This window comes from Eumetopias jubatus, unplaced genomic scaffold (assembly GCF_037043125.1).
Source record: "Eumetopias jubatus isolate StellerSeaLion01/CBP00866 unplaced genomic scaffold, mEumJub1_p1.0 scaffold_3, whole genome shotgun sequence".
Taxonomy (NCBI): domain Eukaryota; kingdom Metazoa; phylum Chordata; class Mammalia; order Carnivora; family Otariidae; genus Eumetopias; species Eumetopias jubatus.
Genome location: NW_028274809.1, coordinates 158,020,027 through 158,040,558, shown reverse-complemented (window position 1 = coordinate 158,040,558; position 20,532 = coordinate 158,020,027). Strand labels below are relative to the sequence as shown.

The 20,532-nt window shown below is 34.8% G+C and overlaps 1 protein-coding gene and 1 pseudogene across 2 annotated transcripts in view; one reads left to right on the top strand and one right to left on the bottom strand.

Moving 5' to 3' along the window:
- KLHL1 (kelch like family member 1) overlaps positions 1–20,532 on the top strand; it is a 378,567-nt gene that overhangs the window by 40,936 nt on the left and 317,099 nt on the right. The window lies entirely within an intron of this gene.
- Positions 2,858–3,156, bottom strand: LOC114211435 (small ubiquitin-related modifier 2 pseudogene; annotated as a pseudogene).

The window sequence follows — 20,532 nt, the reverse complement described above, 5'->3', positions numbered from 1 at the left end:
GCTTTAAAGTGCATCTGTGAAGTTTGGCTATAATAGCTTTACATTACTCCCTTTTAAACAGTTTATTTCCCCCAAAACATAGAGATTTAAAGAATAAAATGCAGGGGAAAATGTTATATTCCCTAAAACTTCCCACTGTTCTTAAAATTTTATTTAATGGTAATTGATGTTGCAGGGAGTATTTCTTTCCCAGTGTTAGTGAACAATAAAATTAAATAAAAGAATGGCTGCTTTCTTGTTAGTGACTGTTGTAGGAATAGGCAAGCACCGTGTCTTTCAGCCTTCAATTCTTAATCACCTGCTTTCTACCTTTTCTCAATGTATTGTCCTTTCCCTACTATGGCTCAAGGTGTAGGGAGGATTGGCTAGCATGCCATAGGCTAGAGAGATTTGACCTTGAAGCTGGAGCTGATAGTGTTGCTCTGGTCATTTCCTATAAGCGAGGTGCTTGGCCTGAATCCCTCATGGACATGAAATCCTGCATAAAAATACCACCAAGTTTTAGTCACTTGGGTAGTATTTAGTTTGTCTTTCACCAATATCTGCACCCATAGTTAAAATTAAAATATTGCTATAAATACAAAGGAATCACTGAAAGAAGGAATGCTGGTAGATCTATATTCAAATATCACTGTTCCTGATGGCTCTAGTCTATAAACAGCATTATAGTATCAAGTCACCATCACTTGATCATGACCTATGTGTTTGCCAGAATTACCCTCTCCATTCTTTTAAAACCTGATTCATTTCTTCCAAATGCACTTTTACTGTTATGAAATAACACCTATGCTTTAGGAATTTGATAATGCCCATATTGCTAGAATAAAAATCTTCTGAAGGTAGAAAACATGTGATGTTTTGTTGGTTGTAGAAAAGCCCGTCTCAGACTTTGCGTATGCTTTCAAACAATATTGAATAAGTTAATGATAATTTTAAAGAAATAACAGAAGTGAAGCAACAAAGAAGGTAGCAGTCAATGTTTATTTTCTCCTTCCTTTCCCTAATTTGCCCCCTTGTTTCCTCTCATAACGTATTTGTTTTAAGGGAGTGACTCTGGTTCAGAAGGGTGTGGGAAGAATTGAAGTTGGGCCCAGGAACTGACAATTGAACGGGTCAGTAGACAGGGCCTTAAGCCAATTTGTGATGTGTTTTAGAAAAGAGGAGCAAATGGGGTCAAAAATATTTACTTATTTTTGGACACTGTCTTTGAGAAGGAAAATTATGAACCATTTTCCCTACTCCCTGTGCATACAGGCACATACAAAACAGTTTTCAGAGATTCAGAGACATCAGTGACACCATAGGTTTGATAATTTGGTGCTCAGAATTCCAAGAGGTAGAAACAAGAATCAAGAAGCCAGCAACTTTATTCAAAATAGCCCAAATCTGGAAACAATCTAACAAGAGAATAAATACATGTATTTTAAATTACAATATATTAATACAATGAGACACTACTAAGCAATTTTTTAAAGGATAACTCTCAAGAACATGCTGAGCAAAAGAAAGTTAGGTATAAAGAGTACATACTATATAACCCTATTCACATGAAGTCCTATGACAGGCCAGAGTTATTTACGGGGGTAGAAATTAGATGTCTCTGCCTGTTCACAGGGTTTGAGGGGGATCTGACTGCCAAGGGGTACAACAAAGCTTTTCTGGATGAGGGAAATAGAATGTAATTCAGAAGAGATAGTTTCACACGTGTACACATGAGTCAAAATTGGGCAAACTGTACACTTCATATGTGTGCATTTTATTGCAATACAAGTACACCTCAAGATTAATTAAAAGAAAGTAAATAATCAGTGGACCTTAAGAGCTGAAAGCTGCGGGTAACAATGTTGAGGAGACCGTGTTTAGGACTCAATTTCCCTCACCCAGCTTTAGACCTAAGTCAGATTGAGCTGTACAAGTCTGTTACACACGAACATTGACAGGTGGCCAAGTTAGCTATATATTATATCTCCTCATTTATCCAAGATATAGTCACTCTACCAGACACTGTTAGGCATTACAGATATGATGGTAGGCAATGGTTACTTACCTTGTGAAACTTACATTAAGTGAATACTAATCAAACAACTGAAAACATAAAACATTACAAGCGTGGTGTGAACTATCACAGCAGATGTGGGCAGAAGGTGAGCAGCAGCTTCTGAATGACAAGTTATAACAACCTTGTATATGTTAAGGTGAAACATACTCTGGCATTCCCATGTATTTAATACTCACCTCTGAATATTTAATTTAGAATATTTAATTCTTTTTTTTTTAAACAAGAAGTTTATTTAAACAACAAGATGCTTGACTTGAAGGGAAAACTATCTAGGATTCATTTCTTTTAGAGTAATTTATCCCTACTTAAAGACAGATTGCCCTACATGTAACAGCTACATACAAAAAAGTTATAAAATTGTCCTTGGTTTTACAGTGATAAATGAAAAACATTAAAATTCTCCAATCGAACAAGGTATGCAAGGATTTTTATGTTGTTCTTTTTTTGTTAAACAGTGAGAGCAAAATAACTTACTGGAATATAAAGATAAGAGCTGACTGAGCATGCCACTAATGGAGAGAGGGGGTATTTTCACAGAAGCAGTATTTTCCCCCATCCCATCTCCATTTGATGTTGATCAAAACATACCATTGGCCGTTTAGTTAAAAAAAATGCACTATGCTTGTGCACATACACAGTTACTTTACGTACAATAAAGGAATGGGGAAGAGGAAAATGAAAGAATAGAAAAAACTATACTGTAGTAGTCAGGATGTGGTGGAACCAAATTGTGGCTTTCTAATTGAGAATGTCTTCTTGGTCTGGAGGAAGAGTTCTGGAGTAAAGTAGTAGGTTCCCTTTTTAGTAGACACTGCCTGTCTGCTGCTGGAACACATCAATTGTATCTTCATCCTCCATTTCCAACTGTGCAGGTGTGTCTGTTTCATTGATTGGCTGCCCATCAAATCGGAATCTGATCTGCCTCATTGACAAACCCTGTCATTCACAATAGGCTTTCATTAGTTTACTAAGTGGTGTATGCCTCTTAATCTTAAACTGCACCACAGAACCATCCTGCCCTGCCACCTTGAAATTAATATGATCGTTGTTCTCAGTCTTGACTCCTTCCTTGGGCTTTTCGTTGGCCATAGCGAGCGCCGGAGTCACAAAAGAGGTACCAGGTCCGCACTGAACAAGCACACCTAGAATATTTAATTCTAATGAAGCTGACCATCTCACATCCCCCTCAACTTTCCAAAGGTCTGGTGAGGTGAGCACACAAACACCTTTCTTGATTTCTCTGCTCTTATTTATATTTATGACATGACACATAAAAAAAAAAAACACATTTGTATGGTTTTCGCTGATACTACACTTCAAACAGATATTGAACTTGAGGGCAAGTATTTATCTTTTTGTCCAAGAAACCTAGCAAAAATTTTGATGCCAACTGGCCAAACTGGCCAAAATAAATATTGTTGCTTTGTTCATTCTCTTTGTGCGCTTATTAACTAGTCCTCATAAATCATTGTTGCTTTGTTCCGTGTGTCTCATGTCCTTTAATTAGTCCTCTAAAGTTTGATACTCTATCAGTTCATAGGATAACCATTTTTTTATAACCTATATTATTACCTCAGTATTTTGATGGATATTTTCCTGATGAAAACAAAATTTCACAGTTTTGGTGTTTTGGGTGGTTTTGTGTTAACCCTGCTGAGTTTAAGAATGATTCAGATCCTAGGAAGAAAAAGAAACCTTCCAGTTCCATAGGCCCACCTATAAATGTAATCTAAGTCAAAACTTGATATTTGCAAAATTTATTCTCCAAGGCAGCACATCTCACACACAGCGAAGAAAGGCACTTATGCAACACAGTCAGTCGTGAGCTAGTGTTTTGTTTGTTTGTTTTTTTTAAGATTTTATTTATTTATTTCTTTGACAGAGAGAGAGAGAGACACAGCTGGAACAGGAACACAAGCAGGGGGAGTGAGAGAGGGAGAAGCAGGCTTCCCGCTGAGCAGGGAGCCCGAGGAGGGGCTCATTCTCATGACCCCGGGATCCTGATCTGGGCCAAAATCAAGAGTCAGAGCCACCCAGGGGCCCTACCAATGGATAAATTTTTAATGACAAAACGGCATGGGGAAATGAAAGTATGAGTAAAAGTGACAATATGAACATTGTCATTAGTTATAACATTGCATTAGTTATAACGATCAAATCAGAAGCCATGTGATGATACCAATAAAGGTTTAGTAAATGCATTGCATGTTAACATCTGTAAAAGCTGTGGTGGCTGTTTTTAAAAAGAACATAAGATTTATCCTACTTAGAGGTAAAAATTATGTCCTTGTTATTAATGCTGTCTATGGAGTGACTGTCTGTGGGACTGAAAAAAAAAAACAAAAACAAAAAACTGTAACTCCTAGAAAAATGTATTGGAATCTATAAAATACTTGTACCTCCCAAGGGCCTTATATATCCCACCTAAAGTATCCCAGTCTGCTTAAAGAGAAGCAATCAGAAAGGGCCCTAGATGCTTAGAGTTTTAAGCAAAGGTTTGAAATCACTGAGGACTGAAAACTGGAGTTGTGTTCGGAGGAAACTGAATTGCCATTAAGAAAGGTCAGAACCTATAGCCAAATTTAACAGCACTATGCATCTCCAGGAAGCAAGCATGATGTGATTGGGAAAACTAAAATGAACAAAAAGAACTTTAGAAGAGAAGATAAAATTCTTTATTAATTTAAGGTAAAAAGAAGATCAGAGGGAAAAAAATCACACATCTTTGAACAGGAGAAAAAATTGATAACTATAAAGGCAAATGCATTTAGTTTTTAAAGTTCTTTTTCTTTTGTAACAAACTTTAATTGTGTCCATATAACCAGAATAGAATTCTGTTACACAAATGTGAACTGGAATGAAATTATTGAAAAAAATAGTATGCTTGTCCACAAAAGCAAGTCTAAAACATTAAAAAAAATAAACTCAGCAAGAAAAATTATGATATAAGACAGGCATGGATAGATGTTATCTTTACTTATTCATCAATTAACTTATTTATACCAAATTTAATAAGTATCCATTGTTATCTTGAACTAATTAAAGGTGAACCACTGCAGTTTTACTTAAACAGAATAGAAGAAAAACAAGTTGGGTATCTTGTACTTAGAAATTTTGATCTAGAGTTCTAGTTCAATATGTTTATGAACCCTAAATAACTTACTTAGGTTGCACGTAATAGAGATAGACTTAAAAACACATGTTACTTTCACATCTAAATCACTTGAGTGGTTTATACTGATGAATTTGGGTGAATAAATCTCAAGTTTAAAATGTTCACGTATACCTCAAAATTCCACATGAGTTCAAGCTAGATAGTTTTATATGGATTTTCTGCTTTCCTTCAAATGTATTTTGTGTTGAAGAACACAAGATTTATGCCTCTGACTGTGTCACAGAAGCTGGAATCAGATACACCTCCAGCTGAGAATGAAAATAACTGTATTAAAAACAAACAAGCACACAAACAAAAACTAGAAACCAAGACAGCAAGGACTTGGGGATGCAAGATCCGGGAGCATAGGGAAGGGAACTGAGATGAACCCTGCATTTGCAGCTACATTTTATCCTCAAATCTTTTACCAGTTCACAGGGCACGTAATGGATGCTATGCAAAAACTATGAATTGGGGGTTGTTGCAGCCTCACTATGCAGTAAAAGAAAATGACTTTGGGCTGCCAAATCAACAAAGACTTGAGGGTCAAAGTCCCTAGATAAAGGGAAACAAAAGGGAGTGAGCCTGATATTCTGCCTTTATCTTATCCTCTTAAGGCAGTTGCTGATTAAGACACTGCTCCAGTTTTGGAAGGGATGCCAATAAACCAAGAAATAAAAGGCCATTAGGACCAAAAACCAAACAAAAATATAAGATTCTCATGTTACTGGTTAGACAAAAATTGGAATTCAGGCCTGCCAAAGAGGAGGGACTAAGAACAACCCTCCAGGTGTCTTGTGATCCCTGAGTGGGCTACATCCCAGGGGTGGCTGCAAACTAGAATTTGACCTTCCTCACCTATCAAAAGATGATCTGTCCATACTTTATCATCTTACCAAAAGAAAATTTTATCACCTGAGAGAAAGATAATATCAAGAATCTCTATATATTTCATATACAATATCTGGTCTCAAATAAAAAGAATCAGGCATACCAAAAAAATCAGAATCAAATGACCAAAATCAAACAACTTCCTTCCCTAAAAATCTTAATCGGCAGATAAATCCTTGAATGAGTTTAGTGAGATTGCTAGGTGCAAGATCACTATATAAAGTTACTTTAACACCTATAAATTAGAATAAGTTGTCAAAACTGAATGTGTAGAAGATGATTTTTATAAGAACTTTAAAGATTTAGTCACATTATAAGTAATAAATCTAATGAAATATATAAAAAATTCTACAATGAAAACTGTGAACATTACTAAGATAAAATTTTTTAAACTAAATGAGTAGAAAGATATAGCATATTCAAGAGTGGAAAGAGGCAACAGTGTAAAGATACCAGTTCTTCCCAAATTATGTATAGATTAAATTATATCCCAATTAAAATTCCATCTCTTTTGGATGGAAGTTGTTAAGATTGACTGTAATTCTAAGAAATTTTTAAGGATGAAAAGCAGTTTAAGCAATCTTAAAGAGTTACTCTATGGGGCACCTGGGTGGCTCAGTTGGTTAAGCGACTGCCTTCGGCTCAGATCATGATCCTGGAGTCCCGGGATTGAGTCCCACATCGGGCTCCCTGCTCAGCAGGGAGTCTGCTTCTCCCTCTGACCCTCTTCCCTCTCATGCTCTCTATCTCTCGTTCTCTCTCTCTCAAATAAATAAATAAAATCTTTAAAAAAAAAGTTACTCTACAAAATACCAAAATGTATTATACAACTAAAGGAAATAAAATATTGTGTTATTGGGGCTAAGATAGATGAATAATTAATTGAAATAGAAACAGAACTACACATATACCTGGTATGTGACAAAGTCTTCATTGTAATGCAGTGGAGAAATATGGTGTTTTTAATAAATAATGCTGGGTCAGTTGTGTATCTGGAAGAAAAAGTTTAACATTTTGATATCTTTCACACTATATACAAGATCAATAATATATTTATCATAAACAAAACATAAAGAATAGAACAATTAAACATCTAGACAAAAGATGAGAAAACACCTTCCTATATTTTGACAAGCAAAGATTTCTCAAAGAAGATTCACAAAGGACAAAGACTAATAAATCGGACTTTATTGGAATTTAAAACTCCATCAGAGGACACCATTATGAGAGTGAAGCCACTGAGTAGATGTTTATGATATATAGTTTCAAAAATGAACTGTCATCTAGAATATATTAAGGACTTCTACAGACAAGGAAGATACAAAGAACCAACTTTTTGAAAATAGCAAATTTGAACAGGCCACTTTTCAAAAGAAAACATCCAAACGGCGATCAATACAATACAAATCAAAACATGATGAAATATAACTAAGTACCCATCAGAATGGCTAAACTTTTTAAAAAGAAAAGAATATTTAATATCCAGCATTTTCAAGATGCAGTACAACCACTGGTGTGAGTGTAAATTTGTCAGTGAGTATGGAGACTGTTTGGCAGTGTGTACTAAATATGAGCACACACATACTTTATGGACCACCAGTTCCACTTGTAAAGATGCACACCCTCAAAATAATCGCATATGTGAACTCAGACATATGTGAAAGAAGTTCATAACAATGTTATTTGTAATGACTCAAACTGGAAATAACCTAATATCCATTCTTAATGGAATGGAAAGGGGTGCTTGTGTGGCTCAGTTGCTTAAGCATCCAACTCTTGATTTTGGCTCAGGTCATGATCTCAGGGTCCTGAGATGAGCCCCACATCTGGCTCCTTGCTGAGCAAAGATTCTCTCTCCTTCTCCCTCTGCCCCTCCCCCCCCCGGCTTGTGCACAGGTGAATGCTCTCTCTCTCTTTCTAAAAAATAATGGAATGGATAAAGCATGGAATCTTCATACACTGGACTATTTTAAAGCGATAAGAATTGATTGACTGCTACATGCAACAGCGTGACTCTCACAGACATAACTTTAAGAAAAATCCAGACACAAAATAGTACTTACTGTACACTTACATCAAATTAAAGTTCAAAACAAACATGAGTTTAATTTGTATAATTACACTTTTACCAGTTAAAATTATACCATGATGCGTAATTGGCTTTTCCTGACATTCTTGTACTTCAATGAAAAATGAGGACGATAATGTCTGGTTTGATTACATTCTCATGGAAAGCAAATGGGACGATGTGTGTAGAGTACCTAGCACAGCGTGTGGCACAGAGTAAATAAATGTCAATGAAAGCTCTTTCCCAGCTGTTTCATCTGGTCCTGTTCGGAACCTGTTCCTTTCCCCAGATATCCTGTATTTCAGAATAGAAAGCTTAAAAGCATCTTTATTCAGTTCCCTTCTTTTGTCCCCATACAAAGTAAGTCATCAATCCCTTTTATCTCTCAAATATGTCTCCACTCTTATTTTTTTCTTTTCTCCTTTGCTTCTGTTTTAAGTAGACTCTCACAAAAGTATCGTAATTAATTTCCTGTATTTAACCCATTTCCTTGCTAACATATACCCTTGACAAAATTCTTCGACTTAAATTTATCTTTAAAAACATATCTTGTTTTCACTTTTCACAAAGGTCTTAGTGTCTCCCATGGCCTATACCATAAATAATAAAATTCCTGATGCTGCATAGAATGCTCTCCAAACATGGCACTCATCTATCTTGCGCATCTTATATTACCCACTGGATATTTAAGGCTCTGCCATTCTAAGTGTTACACTTCCTGGAAAAGTCTTGTAGTTAAATATCTCTTTCTATGTTTTATTCATAGAACCTACAATACTCTTTAAACTTTTGATTTCTATAATACTTTTTGAAATTCTATACTTTTCTTCAAGCCTACAGCCAAATTTCACCATTACATGTAATTTTTCTGTCTTCTCCCCAAAGTTAATAGTCTATTTCTTTGTCTGCTCATAAAAGTTCATTTAGTATATTTATTGCAATAATCATTTTTTGCCTTATATATGTTTCTGTTAATTGGGTACTTATTTGTTTTTCCCACTCCAGCATATTTCCATGCAGATCAAGTAACATGTGTAATTCATATTTTATTTCTCCTTATTTAAGAACAGCACTTAGCACTTGACTGATTCCTCCCTCAACCCCCACCCCCATGATTTTGCACTGAATTTAATATATGTGGGAAAGAAAGGAGGAGAGCCTGTTTCAGAGGAAACAAACAAAAATCCAAGTTAGATTTTGTTTTCATTTTTTAAAGGTAAATGAAAAAAAAAAAACTGTTGTTAGAGTTTTTTCTTGTTTTTGTTTTGTTTTGTTTTGTTTTGTTTTATGTCATGTTAGTCACCATAAAATGCATCATTAATTTTTGATGTGGTGATCCACAATTCATTGTTTTTGTATAACACCCAGTGCTCCATGCAGTACGTGTCCTCCTTAATACCCATCACCAGGCTAACCCATTCCCCCACTCCTCTCTAGAACCCTCAGTTTGTTTCTCAGAGTCCATAGTCTCTCATGGTTCGTCTCCCCCTCTGATTCCCCCCCTTCATTTTTCCCTTCCTTCTCCTAATGTCCTCCGTGCTGTTCCTTATGTTCCACAAATAAGTGAAACCATATGGTAATTGACTTTCTCTGCTTGACTTATTTCACTTAGCATAATCTCCTCCAGTCCCATCCATGTTGATGTAAAAGTCGGGTATTCATCCTTTCTAATGGCTGAGTAATATTCCATTGTATATATGGACCACATCTTCTTTATCCATTCGTCTGTTGAAGGGCATCTCGGCTCTTTCCACAGTTTGGCTTTTGCGGACATTGCTGCTATGAGCATTGAGGTGCATATGGCCCTTCTTTTCACTACATCTGTGTCTTTGGGGTAAATACCCAGGAGTGCAATTGCTGGGTCATAGGGTAGCTCTATTTTTAATTTTCTGAGGCACATCCACACTGTTTTCCAAAGTGGCTGTACCAACTTTCATTCCCACCAATAGTGTAAGAGGGTTCCCCTTTCTCCACAACCTCTCCAACATTTATTGTTTCTTGCCTTGTCAATTTTTGCCATTCTAACTGGTGTAACGTGGTATCTCAGTGTGGTTTTGATTTGAATTTCCCTGATGGCTAATGATGATGAACATTTTTTCATGTGTCTGTTAGCCATTTGTATGTCTTCTTCGGAGAAGTGTCTGTTCATACCTTCTGCCCATTTTTTGACTTGATTATTTGTTTTTTAGGTGTTGAGTTTGAGAAGTTCTTTATAGATCTTGGATACCAGTCCTTTATCTGTAGTGTCATTTGCAAATATCTTCTCCCATTCTGTGGATTGCCTCTTTGTTTTGTTGACTGTTTGCTGTGCAGAAGCTTTTTATCTTGATGAAGTCCCAAAAGTTCATTTTTGCCTTTGTTCCACTAGCCTTTGGAGATGTATCTTGAAAGAAATTGCTGTGGCCGATGTCAAAGAGGTTACTGCCTATGTTCTCCTCTAGCATTTTGATGGATTCCTGTCTCACATTGAGGTCTTTCATCCATTTGAGTTTATCTTTGTGTATGGTGTTAGAGAACGGTCCAGTTTCATTCTTCTGCATGTGGCTGTCCAATTTTCCCAGCACCATTTATTGAAGAGACTGTCCTTTTTCCATTGCATATTTTTTCCTGCTTTGTCGAAGATTATTTGACCATAGAGTTGAGGGTCCATATCTGGGTTCTCTATTCTGTTCTGTTGGTCTATGTCTGTTTTTGTGCCAGTACCATTCTCTCTTGGTGATCACTGCTTTGTAATATAGCTTGAAATTGGGCAACATGATGCCCCCAGCTTTGTTTTTCTTTTTCAACATTTCCTTGGTGATTCAGGGTCTTTTCTGATCCCATACAAATTTTAGGATTGTTTGTTCCAGCACTTTGAAAAATGTCGTTGGAATTTTGATCAGGATGGCATTGAAGGTATAGATTGCTCTGGGTTAGATTGAGATTATTCCCTGCATATTCTCAGACCATAGTGCTTTAAAACTGGAACTCAATCACAAGGAAAACTTTGGCAGAAATTCAAACACTTGGAAGCTAAAGACCACTCTGCTCAAGAATGGGTCAACCAGGAAATCAAAGAAAAACTTAAACAGTTCATGGAAACCAATGAGAAAGAAAACACATCAGTCCAAAACCTATGGGGATACTGCAAAAGCAGTCATAAGGGGGAAATACATAGCCATCCAAGCCTCACTCAAAAAAATAGAAAAATCCCAAATTCACCAACTCTACACCTTAAAGAACTAGAGAAAAAGCAACAAATGATGCCTAAGCCATGCATTAGAAGAGAAATAATTAAGATTAGAGCAGAGATCAATGAATTAGAAACCAGAAACAAGGTAGATCAGATCAATGAAACTAGAAGCTGGTTCTTTGAAAGAATTAAGAAGATCGATAAACCCTTGGCCAGACTTATCCAAAAGAAAAGAAAAAGCACCCAAATTAATAAAATTATGAATGAAAGGGGAGAGATCATGACTAACACCGAGGAAATAGAAAAAAATTATTAGAAATTATTATCAACAACTATATGCCAAAAAACTGAGCAATCTGGATGAAATGGATGCCTTCCTAGAAACCTGTAAGTTGTTAGGTTTTTAATAAATCTTTTAGTAGTTAATATTACTAAATATTGGCACTCAAAATACACTACAGAATACCTAACATTAAAATATGTTATGGTGTGTCTAGTACCTTTACCACTTTTAGCAAAAACATTTTATTAAATTCAAATTTTAATAGCTTCATATATAGGAAAGCCTCAGTTTGATAGTGCCTTCTAAATTTGGAAGATAAAAGATATCAAGCTTTTTTTCTTATGGTTTAGCTACCATCACAAAAGAGGTCTCTTTTTTTAGAATATAGCTGCTCAAAAACACTCTTCACAAATACTGGGGAAGCGTGAGAAATAACTTAAATGTTCTTCAGGATTGTACTTTACCTTTCTCTCAAGTTCTCATAGGCAAGAGTATTGATTTTTGTCTTTGTTTCATGGTTAAAGGCATAATTACAGCCTTATAGTAGTAATGCCAAATATACTACATTAAAAGGAGGCATAACTCTTATTTTATTATGGCTGCATTAACTTTGAATTCCACCGCTGACTGAGCAAACACGTTTTCAATGCATCAGAATTTCTGCTAGTTACTGGAAATTTGGATTCCATTGTGAACTGAATTAATAATCAATGCCTTATACAGCTGCTAAGAAAGTAGAGATCAATAATAAAGAATATGAAATCTAGGTGTCTGAAATATTGGAAATTTTGTCACATATAAGAATAAAAGTTAATCTATAAAAGTACAGCTTAATAGAGTTTGACAAATCAAAATAATTCTGTAAAACCAAAAATGGAAAAAAATACTTTTTATTTCCATTTCTTCAAGTTAGGATTTTTATTTTGGAGCCAATAAAAATAAATACATAAATAAATAAATAAGATGTAGATTTCCTTATCACTTTATCATTACCTATGAAAAGTCAGTAGAACAAATTGGCAGAGAGTCCATAATGTCAACAAGGGCAGATAGAATCATAAATCATACGTGGGAAAGGCCCCTAAAATCAGTGAGGCATCCACTCATCTAGTCCAAGAAACTCTTTAACAAAATGTTTATCACGTCCCCCATTACCATACATTTAAACAGTTCAATTAATGTGTAAATCACTACCTACTTTAGGCAATCTCAATGCTGGAAATATCCTTTTTTGAGTTAAATTTGATTCATGGAATGTCTGCATAAAATACTTGCCCTTTAATAGGAAATATCCACATGAGTCCTTTCTGGTGAACATCAAGTACCTGATGCATTGGATTGCCCAAAGTAAACAGTAATGGTTAAGAGCATTATGTAGAAATAACTCTAGGATAACACTAAGATTTTCTGTAATCAAAAGTAAAGTCTGATGAGCTGAAGGCAACTATCAATAGAGGATATAACCATCTGTTATTCATTTTCACTTGCCAAGCAGGGGCAGAAGAAATGTCTTCAAATGGTCATCTTGTGAGATTTTGGTTTTAGGAAAAGCAATATTACTAATTAGGATTAAATAAAATGCTATGAAATCTCTATATGACATAGTTAGGCAACAGTAAGAATAACTTATCACACCCCATGAGAAAATATATTAACAATTATTTTATAGAAAGCCCTAACTCCCTACTCCATATATCTATTTCTGTAGAAATCTGTGATCTAGACATATCTAACATCTTCCCAGTGAGTATGTTATATTCCAACTAAACTTGGCTTGGGAATGTGACTGCCCTCTTTATATTCTCCAGTATTGATTTCTACTCACAATTCTTTTAAAAGTATTACATTAGACAATGACTTCTTTACCTGCTACAGCTAGCTTTGGAAAATATGATGTTAAATTTTCTAGGGATGATAATTATTACTACAAAATTTGTTGGTGCATATAAAAACTTTCAAAATAGTAAAATACCACACAGATATTGATGATATGTTGAAGATTATTGTGAAATTGCTTTCATAAAAATGTTATATTTAGGGCTTGATAGTTAACAACTACCAAGTTAAAATTTGTCCTTTTACCATGATTAAAAATATTTTTTACAGTGTTTCATAGGCTGAAGAAGTGAAGTTTGCATCACCATAATTAAACCGAGATATAAAAAAAAAATTAGTAATTCAAATCAGCGTAGTAACTGTCCAGATTAATATTTATTTTAGCTGAGTCTTGGAACCCCAGTTATGAAACATGAAAAGGGAAATCAGTCAATCATCACTGTCCTGCAGGGAATTTTTGAAGTGCACTGTATTTCAGTTCTTATGCTCTTCAGAGAGAAAAGAGTAAGAATTTAAAAAAAGAAAAAAAGAAAAGCCTCAGCTCACTTTCTTTGAGTGAACATATCAGAACTTCAACCTTCATTTTAATATTTTATAATCTTAAACCTTATAAAACTTTAACTCTCTAGATAAAAGTTTCATACAGAGGTAGATGCTGGCTTCTGAAGAAGACTTTTATGGAAAGTTTTCTTAAGAAAGAAGGCTCCAGAATCATGTATGAATATTTCATGTAACACAAGTTGGTTTCCATCAAATGTCTCCTTTTAAATGACATAGAGAGCATCAAAATTGACTTTCAAATTTTGGATGGGGTGTATTACTAATATTAAGGTGATAAAATTAGAAGTTATTTCTTTTTTATAGTTTCACCTGATAAATTTAAATGATCAATTAAATTTTTTAAATTTAAATTATTTTTGCAGTAAAAAGTTAAGGCAATAAATTGATTATTTACAGTTTTTATTTTATATTTCACGTTCTGGAAAAATATTTGTTGAATTATCACTTCTAAATAAATTATCTATTCTTCTGCCTCATTTTTTCCTCCCATTTTAATGTTTTATGGTTTTAAATAATGGTTTATTATCAGTACTAATGTTCCGTCAAAAGACAACAAGTAGGATAATTTTGTTTTGTGTTGGGGTAAGCCAAAACAAATTTGAACAATACTAAATTTGTATTTCTAACTCCATGTTCTGGGGCCACCACATCATTTATGTGGAATTCATTTTCCTCATATATAAAATGGGGACAAAAACACCTTTCTTTCTCACTTTTAAGTTTGTTATGAAGTTAAAATGGGATCATTGTACTGTATTTAAAAGCACACTGTAAATCATAAAATCCTGTACAAATAAACTATGAAAAGTTTACAGAGCTTTGTGTGGTGTCATTGCCATGTCATAAATTATACATGCTGATGTTTATGGCAATGGTGATTACACTCTCTGCAGATGGTGGGAGCACAAACTAAATAGCCATAGTTCATCTGTGTGCTGATTTAGGAGTTCATTGATGTCTTTATTAGTAATTCAGACCAAGGTCAAGTAGTGATTGCTGGAATTCTGAAATCTGAGAGGTTGTTGGATGAAGTATTTAAAATGTTAAGTAGAGAATTTTAAAAAGGAAAAATGTACTTTATCAAGAACTAATGATATTTCTTCAACTTATATTTAGAGACAAAAGGAAATAAAAGAATTGGATTTAGAGACAAAAAGAAATTTAAAATTTGGGTTCAATTGTCACATGGTAGCTCCATGAACACTCTTCTAAACCTGCTTGGCCTTGATTTTCCATATCGTTAAAATGGGGTGTAATATATCCCTTCTGGATAAAAAACAATTTCTCACGAAATATAAAGTTAAGTAATGAATAAGAAAGTACTTTCTAAACTATAAATTGCTAATGAAACATGTAGTATCAGTACTAAAGATATTGCATCCAATTTACGTATCGGAACTGTAACAAATGAATTTCTCTTTAAGAGGAAGTATACTTACACCAATAATGGAGACCAGATTAAAGCAAAATAGAAGTGGATAAAATGATTCTTGTAGCCTTACCATTATACCTGGCTTAACTTTTCCTGTATTTGCCCCTTTTTAGGGATTATCCTTAGATTTCAAAATCTTTCTAGTATTCTGCCTTGCCAGATAAAGTTGATGTAAAAATATGCAGTTATTTAATAACCTCCTGGCTTACCAAAAACTACGATTGGACCAAACTGTCTTTTCTTCAAATATGCTTGAAGATAAAGCTAGAGATAATCACAAAACTAAAACTGAATCTTACATTGTATTCTGAAATGTACACAGAATTTAGGTAGTTGTACATTCTAAGTATCATCAACATTTTTGATAAGTGGACAATCACTCAACATCAAGTACTGAGTTCTCAGAATGTCCATTTCTTATCAGGCCAATCTGGCTTATTGAAACTCTAGGGAGCATATATTCGTGTTAGGTACTTGAAAAACATAATTTGTACAGTAGTATCATGTTTCTTTTTCTAAGATTTTCCTTGAGATAGCATGCCGAGTTGTGGGGTGATGTATGCCAGTGATAAAGAGCTGAAGTGTCCCCCCAAAATGAAATGGAATCTTGTTGTGTCAGACTTTGAAGTGATCTCATCAATAATTTATTTGAACACTTCCATTATGATATGAGGGAACTAAGGAAGGTCCAGAGATACAAAGAGCCACATCCAAGGTTTTAAATCTGACCACTGAAAGCACCAAAGCTGGCCTCTGGCTTTAAACAAGGTACTTCATCTATGCTACCTTTGAATATTGTTCTGTTTATGCCTGGAAATCTAGAAGCAGCCAGAGAAATAGGATATAGTTACAAAGATCCCTGGGAGGAAGAAAGTTACATTTTGAAGTTAAGAATTTAATTTTGTTTGTAATACAATGTTTCAATTCATATGTTTAGCTATATTTTCAAAGCAGTGTGTTCAGAATTTGTTTCCCTCAAGGGAAATCCCTAAAATGTGACGTGCATACTACTGCTCAGAGGTTAGAAGAATCTTCCTTTTCAATAAGATCTGAGTTTTATGCTTAATGAATGAATTCCCTATATTACTATTGAGAAATAGTGAATGGATGAAGTAATGTGTCTCTAAAGAACACGGCCTTCATAAAATTTACTCTACAGGGCCAAATTGTTCCTATATGATTTTTATGTATATCAATAAACTAATTTCCTTTTTAAGCTAATTGGGGTAATATGGATATTTTTGCACAATGAACTAATTTTTAAATCCAAATATAATCTCTTTCCTAAAATTAACCAAAATTTTGTGATTTTGTTTTTATCTTTTAAAATCAAACTGGCCAAGCTAAGTTTTTACATTTTTTCTTATGTATTATATCTATGGCATTGTGTTTTGTGAAAAAAAAAATAGTGTTGCATAAACATTTCAGACTCAACTATTCCTGTAATTTGCACTGGTCCACATGAGTACTATTGTGTATGTGTTAGGATGTGTGAGTAAGGCTCAGTTGCAGGCTTCACAAGGGAATAAGCATCTTATTGACTGCACTATTCATAGTCTCTAATGCAGGATAAATATTGGTGAAGGAGTTTATTCAAAACAGTAAATGTGCCCTAAGTTTGAAACTATGAAGTGAAGATCTAAAACAGTTGCCCTAATGCTTTGGATGAGAAGGGGAGAGTCCAGAATTGCAGCTCTAGTGTTTGGTGTGGTAATCCATAAACACACGGGCTGTGAAGTCAGAGGTAGCTGGGTGCGAGGCTAGGATCTATCCCACTGTGCTTATGGGATCTTACTGTGTTATTTTCTCTGAGCAGAATGTTTTTCATTTGTAAGATGGGGACAATTATCCGTACTTTCCAGAGACTTTGTGGGAAATAAATGTGATCATTAATGTAAAATTCGCTCACGAAGTCGGCCACTGTGTTCCTCCTGACAGTATTTACCATCTTACTCTTTGTGACCTTTTATCTCACACACAAGCCCCAGTGACAAACACACAAAATGTTCTCAATTATTTGCATGTTTTTTTACCAGCTCTATCCTCTTTGTAGAATGTTTCACTCTGCTGGCTTCTTGGCCAAATTGAATCTTCTTTCTATAGTGAGTTTGCCCTGTTACTAAAAAGAGATTCAACATTATGCCCTCCTTTCATTTTAGAGAAAGGAACAGAAAAAGAAAATAGAAAAGAACAGCTTAACTAAAAAGTGTTTCCTTAAAAAGGTCAGTTGAGGATTTGATTGAATGAAAGGTAGCTTTACTGGGATGAGAGAGTTTTCAGGCATAGTGTTTAAATGTGATTAAAAGTTTTGACAAAATTGGGAGAGGAAAGTCTCTCTGCTAATCTGGAAACTAAACATTAGCTCTTGTCCTTATGAATGAGTGGAGTTCGGGCGGCGTCCCCTGACTTGGAAAGAACTAATTTGATTTTGCCAGTTAAGGAGATGCATGTTATGGTGATGCCCGTTAGTCATTTAGAAAAAAAAAAAAAAATATATATATATATATATATACACACACATATATATTTTTTCCTTTATGTTAGATATGCAATTATAAGAGTAAGCCCAACAATGTTTTAAACATTTAAACATATAAGTTGCCCTCAACTTTAGATGTCAGAAGGGAATTTGTTGTGTTTTGTTTTTTGTGGTTTTTTAATGGAGTTCAAATTGTAATATTTATTTATTAGCTCTTTCCCCATTCTGTTGCTTGTCAACTGTAAGACACTTATCCCTGTATCTCCCACTTTTTGCAATTTATCTAACAGATGGTAAGTTTTTCATAAATGTGTGACGAGTTAATAATGGTTTTGTTTTTAGAACACAATAGGAAAAATATTTTTAGAATATGTTTTCTAGTTAGGATAATGCTTGCAATTGAGGAATTGTGCTAACAAAAACTGAAGCTCTAAAGATCAAGATAAAGCAGAAAAGGCCATTTGTGTGCTTGATTTATTGGATTTATCATAAGTTCATTTGCTCCTGATTGAAATATGTTTGACATAATAATTTTAGAAAGTAATACTATTTTTCCCTTGGAAAGATCGCCTTAGAGAAAGAACTCACAGCCTTTTGGATGCTGGCTGTATGAATCAAGTCTGCATTCTTTGAGTTGCGTGTTGACTTCGGTATTACAGTTCAAATAGCAATTTGTGCTGTGTGTGTGTGTGTAAAGACCCTCAAAATGACTTCAAATATGAATTACTGTACATAACACCCATGAGAGTTAAGTGTTACTATTTCCTTTTTACACCAACAAAACTTGGTCACAGAAGGTTAAATGACTTTCCCAAGGTTACTCAGTGAGTCATAATCAAAACTGGAAATAGAGCCCAGGAGTCCAATTCAGTTCTGTGATTCCTCTATGCTATTTAAAAACTGACAGAATTGTTTCTGGGAAGATGGAATAGATGGACTCTTTCCTATTCCTCTTGATAAGTAAACTAAAACCACCTCACACACACACACACACACACACATACACATGCACTCACACATATATATTCACATATATATGTATATATGTATGCATGTAAAATATATATGGATGTAAAAATATATATAAGTAAATAATACACTATATCACACACACACACACATATAACTCACACATGCATATATATGAATAACACACACATATATAAGTAACACACATACACACACATATATATAGATATATAGTAGAGATATATTTGAATAATTATATAAATCAGTAAATAACACATAAGAAGATAGAATGTAAAAAGAAGGCAGACTGGTTAGGTAGCTGGGGACCCAAGAAATGACACAGTGGTGAATCCTCCAGTTTTTATTCTTGCCTTATATAGCCCAGATTGAATAATGGAGAAGTCAGTAACCTGGAAATACAAAAAGGCAGAGAAAAAAGTCCCCCAAAAATCTACTGTCTCTAGCCAAATACTAGGAATGGGCAGCCTAGCAACATGAAGTTTTAGACAGAAAAATTTTAGGTAATAAACTATCTACGTCAGCCAGAGACATGAGGAAAAATCTACAGCTTCATCCTCTCCCCATCAGCAAATGCTGACTGAGGAACCTAGGTATCCACCCTTGCCAGGAGTTAAGGAGGTCCCATTGTCACAACCTCAGAGAAAACTAAGTAGGATGTCTGGTGTTTTACCCTCACATGCCAATAACAAGACCCCCTTCCCAATGTCTCTCCTTTACCCTATCAGTGAAGACCATATGGGGAGTCTGGATTTCTAGCCTCACTGAGAGGTATTAAGATACTTCTTCCCCTCCCTGTTAGGATGGGGTCAGAGAAGTACTAGCAAATAGTACTCATTCCTCATTATTAACAAGGCCACTGCTCTATGGTGCCAGTAGAGACTGTGTGGGAAGCAATAATAACTTGTTCCTACCAATTCTAGTCAGAGTGGTAGCACAGAGACCCAATGGAGAGCCCAGCCTCTCACTTTACCTTTATCCCAAAATGAAAAAGAGCACCTCACTCTCCCTACTTTTCCATCACCCTGTGCACAGACAGGAGAACTTAGACTTAAATCTCAGTATGGAAATACTGAGGCGGTGCCCCTGCTTCACCCAGCAGAGCAGAGTCAGAGAAGACTTGATAAAGCACAAGATTTAAATAAGATCCAGAGTATTATAATATAAAATCCAAAATGTCCAGTTACAGTTAGCAACCACTCATTATACTGATAATCAGGAGGATCTCAAACAGTGAAAAAAGACAACATAAGCCAACACTGAGATAGCACAGGTGTTAAATTTTCTCACTAGGATTTAAGGCAGCCAACATAGAAATGTTTTAAGTAGTACCATAAACATACTTGATACAAATGAAAATTGATAGTTTCAGAAAAATGCACAGAAAATATTATGAAGAATCAAATGAAAATTACAGAACAAAAAAAAACATACAACAATGAAAATAAAACTCAAAAGATTGGTTCTAAAACAGAAGTCAGAAAAATGAATTCTTTAACTTGATAGATCAGTAGAAATGGCCTAATCTCAACAACAGAAAATAGATTGGGGAAGAAAATGAACATAGCCGCAGCGACCTATGAACTACTATAAAATATCAAACCTTTGTG